The sequence below is a fragment of the Sturnira hondurensis genome, unplaced genomic scaffold (genome assembly GCF_014824575.4).
Source record: "Sturnira hondurensis isolate 20B ecotype Veracruz unplaced genomic scaffold, ASM1482457v3 Scaffold0025379, whole genome shotgun sequence".
Classification (NCBI taxonomy): domain Eukaryota; kingdom Metazoa; phylum Chordata; class Mammalia; order Chiroptera; family Phyllostomidae; genus Sturnira; species Sturnira hondurensis.
The window spans coordinates 888,982-898,476 of NW_028098010.1; positions in this window are offsets into that span (position 1 = coordinate 888,982).

The window sequence follows — 9,495 nt, forward strand, 5'->3', positions numbered from 1 at the left end:
GTTCATCAGCTCTTCCCCTAAGTTCATTGAGAATCCTTATAACCAATATTCTGAACTCTACATCTAGTAGATAACTTGTCTCCCTCAGTTATTTTTCTGGAGTTTTACTCTGTTATTTCACTGAAGCCATGTATTTTGTCTCCCTCTTTTGACATCCTCCCTGTGTTTGTTTCTATGTATTAGATAGAGCTGCTACATCTACCAAACTTGGTAAAATGGCCTAATGTACAAGGTGACCTGTAGGACTCAGTAGTACAGCCTCCTTTATAATCAATCTGGATACTCAAGGTGTACCTACTGTATGGGCTGTGTACACCCTCCTGTTGTTGTAGAGCCTTGATTGCTTAAGGCACATTAAAGGTCAGCCAATGTCTGTGTTCTGTCTGTGGCCACACAGCATAAGATACAGAGTGATCTGCAGATGGCTGCTACTTGTTCTAGGCTTAAAGGAGTCCAGGCAAGGCCAGATTGTGAACCAAGGCCAGCTTCTGCTAGTGCTGGACCTGGGGCAATTTGATAAGAGGTATGGGGCTTTCTAAAGCAACACATTGGTTTGAATGGATTTAGGAAAATCTGAAGCATGGGCCAAGACAAAACATTTGTATGGAAAAGCAATTGAAAACAGGTTAAGTTGGCTCACCAAGCTGGGTTAGATGGGGCCGCAGGGAATCACCAGGATGTGGCAAATAATGTGATCTAGGGGCTGGAGTCCCAAATATGGAGCCTGTCACTGGTTCTGTGATTCTGTGGGTTGAGTACTCTGAAAAAGCACAGCGGCCTCTGCCAGCACCTCTGTCTTGGAGAAAACTATCCCCAAGTTCTCACCTTGATGCCAGGCAACTCAGTTCCTCCCTATATGTCTCTGGAGCCTTTCAATATGTTGCCCCTGTGCTGGAGCTCAGAACAAGTGAATCTGAGTGAGTCTGTGCACGGTCCATTTAAGAAGAACTTTTAGAGATTCCAGCAGTTTCTGTTTCCTAAAGCTTCAATTCCCATTGGTTTTTACAGCCATAAATTATGGAGAATTATTTTAATCATACTAGCACCCTGAGGTGGGAGGCCTGTTGTGAGACTGGGACCCTTGGCACCTGAGATATCCCTGCCAATTTATATCCACCACATATGGGTGTGGAACCAGCTCATTCCATGTATCCACCCTCCCTACCACTCACAATGTAGTTTTTTTTTAAATTCTGCAGTTGTAAGACTTCCATTCAGCTCAATTTCTGATGGTTCTGAGTGATGGTTGTTCTATAGTTTAGTTATAATTCTGATATGGTTGTGCAGGGAGATGAGCTGTATTTACCTATGCCAGTATCTTGGTAAGCTAAATAAAAGCAAGGACCAGAAGCCATACCTTCAGTTTTAAATGATAGCCTTTATGGATAGAGTAGTCTCAGTTTATTGTCTTGCTTTTCATTATTTTGAATACTTTGTGAAAATCCCCTGTGGCCTAAAGTGTTTCAGTTGAGACATCAGCTGACAGCCTTATGGGAACTCCCTTGTAGGTAACTAATTGCCTCTCTCTTGCTGCCTTTAAGATTCTCTCCTTTTCTTTAACCTTTTTTATTTTAAATATGATGTGTCTAGGTTTTGGCTTCTTTGGATTCTTCTTGATTGGGACTCTGTGCGTCTTGAACTTATGTGACATTTTTATTCACCAAGTTAAGTAACTTTTCTGTCATTGTTTATTAAAATAGGTTCTCTATCCCTTGCTGTCTTTATTCTCCTTCTAGTACCCATATAATGTGGATGTTGTTACATTTGATTTGGTACCAAAACCCTTAAACTATCCTCATTCTTTTTAATTATTTTCTTCTGATTACATTTTGTCTACCTTATCTTCCAACTCACTGCTTCAATTCTCTGTTCTAAGCAACCTAATTTTTACTCCTTCCAGTGTATTTTTGATGTCAGATATAATTTCTTCATTTCCATGTAGTTAGTGTTTATGGTTTCTATGTCCTTTTTCATCTTTAAGCATCCATATAACCACTATTTTTAACTTCATATTTGATAAATTTCTTGCATCAATTTTATTTAGCTCTTTTTCTGAAAGTTCCAACTCTTCTTTTCTTTGAGTCTTATTTCTTTGCCTCCAAATTTTAGCTATCTCTTTGTATTTATTTGTATGTATTAGATAGAACTGCTAGAACTCCCAGTCTTAGGGGGATGGCCTTATATAGTAGGTGTCTTGTGGAACCCAGTGGTGATATCTCCTTGATTTCCTGAGCCGGATGATCTAGGAACATTCCTTGTGTGAGTAAGGTGAGTCCTCTTGTTGTAATTGGGTCATAATTGGTAGTATTCCATTCATGGGTCAGATTGTCCCCCCGGGTGGCTAGCTATGAGGTTCAACACTGACCACATCATGCAAGCTGTTATACAGGTTCAGACAGAATTAGCAAGACCAAATAAAACAAAGGGAATAAAACAGCATAACAAAAACAACACCAAAAAAAATAAGAAAAGAAAAAAGAATAGTCAAAGAAAAAATAAGAGAAGAAAAATAATATGAAAGGAAAATGAAAAACAAGAATAGGAAAAGAAAATTAAGAGGGCTGATTCAAATATTATTTCATTGAAGATGGTGCCCACAATCTGTACGAAGAGGTGAGGAGGACTTTTTATCTTCCCAGGGCATAGCTAACTGAACTTAGAGGTGAGCTCAAATCTGCTTCGCCTCAATATAACTGCAGAGCCCAACATTCACCCATCTGACTCCTGGCAGCAGCCTTCCTGGGATAAATAGTCCCCAAAGCCAACTCTTCACAGTTCTCTTCCACTCCCATGTTATCACACCAAGCAGGAGTGGTCAAAATTCAGCCCTGTTCAACACTCAAGTCTCTCCACACAGCTGGACACAACGAGCTTGGGCCAAAATCCCCAGCCTCTCCCAGGCTCCAAACAGGCCAAAAGTCTAGTTCTCCCATGCAGCAAAACTTGCCATCAAACCAAGAAGTGTGGGTAGAAAATCAAGCCCTGTGCTGTTTCTGTGTGTCAAGGAACCCAGCAGTACTGGGCAGGCCAGCAAGCAGTTCAACAGATATGGAAAGGGGCACTCAAAGTGTGTGCATTCCTGTCCGTGTACTCAAGGTGTGTGACATCAATCCTCTTTCCTAAATCATACAGTTTAGCCACTGAAAGGATCTCTTCACAAAACATTTCTAGAGGACAGAGGGTCCCTTAGAGTCACTGCTACGTATAGCAAGCTGAGCCCTTCACAAAACCTCATCACAGCAGCATAGCCTCTCCAGCAGCCATCCACTGTAGTGGAGTTTCCAGCTTGGTGTTCTAACAATAGGAGCTCTTCCCCTCTGGGTCAGTGTGATCTGAGACTACCAGGCAGATAGAATCTCCATGAATTCCCACTGCACATGCTATGTGGGCTCCCTTTTCCATCTCTGTTACCCTGGGTTAGGGATCCCCGCATGAGGGTGAGATCTCACACTCCTGTGGAGCACGAGTTTTGCAGCTGCACATCCCTCTGGCATCTCAGTTCCCTCACCTGCATGAAGGGGTCCAACCCCTGGGATCTCTGCTTTCCCTGCCAGTATCCTTCTGGCTTCTTCTGACTCCTTGGCTATATTTCAGATCATCCATACTCCAACTGCTGTGTGAGTGTGTTTTTTTTTTTTACATTAATTGCTCCGTAGTTTACCTGCGAGTTCAGTCCAGGGCTCAGAACAAGTGGACAGAGCTCCCAGCTATTCTTTTGTCATCATGGAATCTCATAGTGTCTTTATTTTTAACCTGTTATTGATAAACTTAATGGGATCTAAGATGCCTATAAAGTATTTTAATTCATTTCTATCAAAAGATACTTCAGTGAGTTATTTTAGCAGTAGTCACACAAGTTCAATTAATAAAGAAGCTTCAATCTACTCATCTATTTATTTAATAATATTAATTCAGCAAGTCATTGGCCAACACTAGTGCTAAAATAAACAGGGAGCCAGTCTCAAGAATCTTATCAGCGAAAAGTCTTTGATAATTACAATAAAAGCAAATGAATTTGTATATAATAGTTTGTATTAATCTGCTCAGGTTGCCATAACAAAATACCATAGACTGTGTCACTTAAAAATCAAACATGGGCAACAATGTGGTGACTACTAGGGGGTTGAGGGGGATAAGGATACTAAATGGCAATGAAAAAATACAACAAGGATTAAATAAAAATACATTTTTTCTATAGTTCCAGAGATTAGAAGTCTAAGATCAAGCTTTGGTGTCCAATGATACCTCTCCCCTTGGGTCGCAGATGGTCATTTTCTCAATCTATGCTCACATAACTTTCCCTGTATACCACTCTGGGAAATGGGGAGCAAGCAAAAGAGAATAAGAGAACCCACAAATGTGACGTGGTGTTTCTCTTTATAAGGACATTAATTCTATTGAATCACAGTCCCACTCTTATGACCCTCATTTAAACTTATTACTCCCATATTACAAATAAAACCAACACTTGGAATTTGAACTTCAACAATACATTTTTAGGACACACAAACATTCAGTCTGTAACATAGTTTATTAGAGATATTCTATATTGGGGGTGGTAAGAAATTCAAGAATTATGGTCATCTACTTGTGCAGTATATGTTTATTGAATGCCTGATACATACTAGTTTCTATGCTAAACATTAGTATGCTAAACAACATACTTGGTTTTCAGGAGAAGCTAAAAATCTTATCAAGCAGAAGACATAATAAATTGCAGTGCAATTTAAATGACACACTAGAAGCACCATAAAGCACTTTGAAAACACAAAGGAAGGAACAACTAGATATGTCTATAGTTGTTGGGAAAAATTACAAGAAAGTAAATACATATTTGCATATTAAATGTTGATTAGGATTGTGTAAGGCAGAGAGGAAAAAAAGTTACGTGTAATAACAATTGTATATGGCTCCTCAGGTGGTGACTTGCATTTGTATTCTCACCTCTGAGTGACAGATTTTTTTTTAAAAAACTACTTTCTGAGTGGTGCCATCATAGATGGAGCTATCTTCCACTCTATCCTCATATCCTACTCCTAAAATCCTCAGAGAAATGGAAGGGGAAATTTGAGGAATCTGGCTATAGTTCTTTTTCAAAGTTGATATTTTTGGTAGTAACCCAAATAAAACACTTCCAGTCTCCTTATACTAGATATTAGTTTCATGATAATATATCTTACATAGTATGGTTAGTTTTTAAGGTCAACATAAAAGTTAAGTGTGCAGAAGATGCACACTTGTGATGTTTTCACAATAGTGAAAACATCAGTCATAAGACTTATGTGTATATCAACCAAAAGTTCTTGTACTGTATTTGGATAACATTCCCTTTTTAAAAAGTGAAAATCTATATTTAGGTAACCCAATCAGATAATTTCCATGGTTACTTATTAGAATATGCATGCAAATTATAAAAATAACCTTTAAGATTCAGGTGCATATTAATTTCTTATAGTGTACTATATGGCACATTGTTAAATATTATTTGGTCACTGTCAATGGACAAAGAGATAAGCACAGTACCTGAATATTAATGAGAGAAAAAAATAGAGAAAAAAATCTAAGAATCAAATTTGAGTGCTAAGTACCAGGCAGAATTTTCAGTGCCATATCAGACAGTATCTCACGGAATCTTCAACACATCATGAGGTAGATATAATTTTATGTGTAAGACTTAGAGAAGTTAACTAATTTGCTCAGGCTCACATAATAGAAATACAAGAAGGGACTCCCCATAAACCAAAATGTAATTATAAAAATTGTATATTTATTCTTATATATTTAAACTTTAGTCATCTTCAAAGTACTCTCCATTTGATGCAATAGAGGTATAAAGATAATTTTTCCACTGCTCCAAACAGTTTTTAAACTCATTGATTTTGATGACTTTTACTGCTTCTACCCTTTTTTTTGTTTGTTTCATATCTTCCACAATAGCAAACATTTCTCTTTGAGGACATTTTACACCTGAGGAAACAAAAAAAGATTCTTCAGGGTGAGATTAGGTGAATAATGAGGGTGGGGAATAAAGATCATGCTATTTTATTCAAAAACTTGTGAAGACTGTACAATGTGGGCAGGTGTATTCATAAATCACCCATCATGAAATGGACAAATGTGTTGACAGAGTCTTCAAAAATTTTCACTGAAGTCTAGCACAGGCTTTCACAATAATGTCAGTTTGTACACAGATACAGATGGGTTCCTAGAACATTCAATGAGCAGGAGAAACCTGCTACAAGGGGCCCACCCTCTAGAAAATAATTCCAGGATTTTTGTTTCCTCTCCCCTACAAGGCTGGCAGTTTCTAGTCCTTATATGCTACAAGTAAAAAGGAAGAGATGCTGATTGATTTATTTATCACAAAAATTTATTTGTGATAAATAATTTTTTCTTCTTTGTTTTCTATCAGTGTAAATATCTAATTTCTCAAATTGTATTAGAATAAAATTCCTGATAATTATTAGTAGACCAAATGAAAAATGGCATGCTAAATACCTATGATCTATTCAGAAATATTAAAAAGAATAAAAGTCCAACAGAAAAGGAGAAAGAAACAATTTTCCATATCTTTACATATTATTAGGAATCAGCCTTGCATTTCTCCCAAAGGCCTGTGGTGACTACTGTGTTAAGTGTTGGTTCAAGAGCTGAAGGGCGTTGATGGACATCTAGATCACTGTTATTTCTCTCCTCTTGCAATATGGCATCACTATACAACTGTTTTGTTGATTCAGAAGAGCACTTGAGATGCTTCACAGTTGATTTTGACAAGTGCTGCACTTTGATAGGGGAAGATAATTCTTGCTGAGATGATTTCAAAGTACAGAAATTATATGTTTGAGTAGATAGTACCTTTCTTTATGATCAGAATTTTCACTTAATGTACAGCATACTTAAGCTTGGTAATCACATTTCCCTCTTCCTGAATATAGTGACAACTATTTTTATCTCATATAGTAAAGCATCATATATTAAATTTTATTCTTGATTCTGATTTTTTTTGTTGCAGACAAAGCATGTCTGCCAAATTTAAAGCTATCAGATTTATAAAGCTATCAGATTTAAAGCTATATGAATAAGGAGTGGGATTATTAACTAAATGAGAGACTCCTCATCATATGACTAAACTGATTGATGAATTCCAAGGATGTGTACTTTCTGCATGCTTCTAAATCCACAAAACTGAGAATTAATCAGTACTGCCTTAAAGATCACAGCAATTATTAATAAAATAATCACTTTTAAAAAGCAAAATGTATGGGTATAATTCTAATGCATATTTTAAAGTAGTCTTTTATTATATGGACCTTCCATTAGTTTTATTGCAAGAAGATTTTAATATTTAAAATTTGGGATGACTCTTAATAAAAAATCACAACTTCTTTGCTTTAACTAATGATATGTCATAAGTTGACAAATTTTAAACACCATCAAGGTTTAAATCATATCTCATTCAAGATTCTAACTTGGTTTATTATTTTATATATTTTTACATTTAATTTGTATTTAATTCTAGTAAGTATACTTTTACTTTTATCGGTGTGACATTGGTTAATATAATTATATAGACTTAAAGTGTACATTTTTATTATGTAACATGCATATATTGCCAGAGTGCCCACCACTCAAAGTCAAACCATCTTTTGTCACCATATATTAGGCCCCTCTCTTCCCTCAGGTAATCACCACACTTCTGAGTCCACAAGTTTCAGTTTTATGTCCCACATATAAATGAAGTTATATAAGTCTTAGCTTTTTCTGACCTATTTCACTTAGCATAATACTCTCAAAGTCTATTCATTTTGTCACAAATGGCAGTTTGTTGCCTTTTCTTAAAGATGAGTAGTATTCCATTGTATATATCACATCTCCTTTATCTAATCCTCTATCAAAGGACACTTCAGTTTTCTCCATGTCTTGGCCATAATGAATAATGTTATAATGAAAACAAGGGTGCAAATATCTCTACAAATATATTTTCAAAATTTTGGATACAGATACCCAGGAGAGGGATTGCTGAGTCACATGGTAACTCTATTCTTAATTTTTTAGGAAACATCAGACTGTTTTTCACAGTGCTGTACTAGTCTATATTCCTACCAGTAATGAAAGAGGATTTCCTTTCCTCCATAACCTCTCCAAACTGGTTGTAACTTGTTTTGTTGAAAGTATTCATTATAACAATGTTGTATCGCAGTGTAGTTTCGATTTGTATTTCCCTAATAGCAAGTGAAGTTGAACGTCTTCCATACATCTGTTGGCTATTTGTATGTCTTCTTGGGAGAGGTGCCTATTTAAGTTCTCTGCTTATTTTTTAATTGGATTGTTTGTTTGGTGTTGAATTGTATGATTTCTTTATACATTATATTTTGNCAGACTGTTTTTCACAGTGCTGTACTAGTCTATATTCCTACCAGTAATGAAAGAGGATTTCCTTTCCTCCATAACCTCTCCAAACTGGTTGTAACTTGTTTTGTTGAAAGTATTCATTATGACAATGTTGTATCGCAGTGTAGTTTCAATTTGTATTTCCCTAATAGCAAGTGAAGTTGAACGTCTTCCATACATCTGTTGGCTTTTTGTATGTCTTCTTGGGAGAGGTGCCTATTTAAGTTCTCTGCTTATTTTTTAATTGGATTGTTTGTTTGGTGTTGAATTGTATGATTTCTTTATATATTATATTTTGAATATTAACCCTTCATGGAGCAGTTGTTTGCAAATATTATCTCCCATTCAGTTGATTATCTTTTTGTTGTACTATCCGTTTCTTTTGTTGTGTAGATGCTTATTAGTTTGATACAGTCCCATTCATTTACTTTTGCCTTTACTTCCCTTGCCTTTGGGGTCAAATTCATAAAATGTTCTCTATGACTAAGGTCCATAAGTTTAGTACCTATGTTTTCTTTTATGTAATTTATTGTTTCAAATGTTGTATTTAGATCTTTGATCTACTTTGAATTAATTTTTGTATAGAAGGAAATCTGTAATCTACATTCATGTTTCATTCTTTTGTACCAGGCTTTTCAATTTTTCCCAACTCCATCTATTGAAGAGGTTTTCTTTTCTCCATTGTGTGTTTTTTAGAGCCTTTGTTGAAGGTCATCTTCACATATACATGTCATTTTATTTCTGAACTCTCAAGTCTGTTCCACTGATCTGTATGTCTGTTTTTATGTCAATGCAATGCTGTGTTGAATATTGTACATCTGTAGTATAACTTGAAGTCAGATAGTGTGATACCTCTAGCTTCATTAATTTTTCTCAGAATTACTTTTGCTATTTGGGGTATTTTGAGGTTCCAAAAAATTAGATACTTTATGTTATATTTCTTTTAAAATGACTTTGGGATTTGATGAGCATTGCATTAAATCTATACTACTTCAGGTGATATGGACATTTTAACTATGTTGATTCTTCCAAGCCATGAACACAGAATGTCTTTCTATTTTGTTGCATCTTTTTCAATCTCTTTTAATAGTGCTTTGCAGTTTT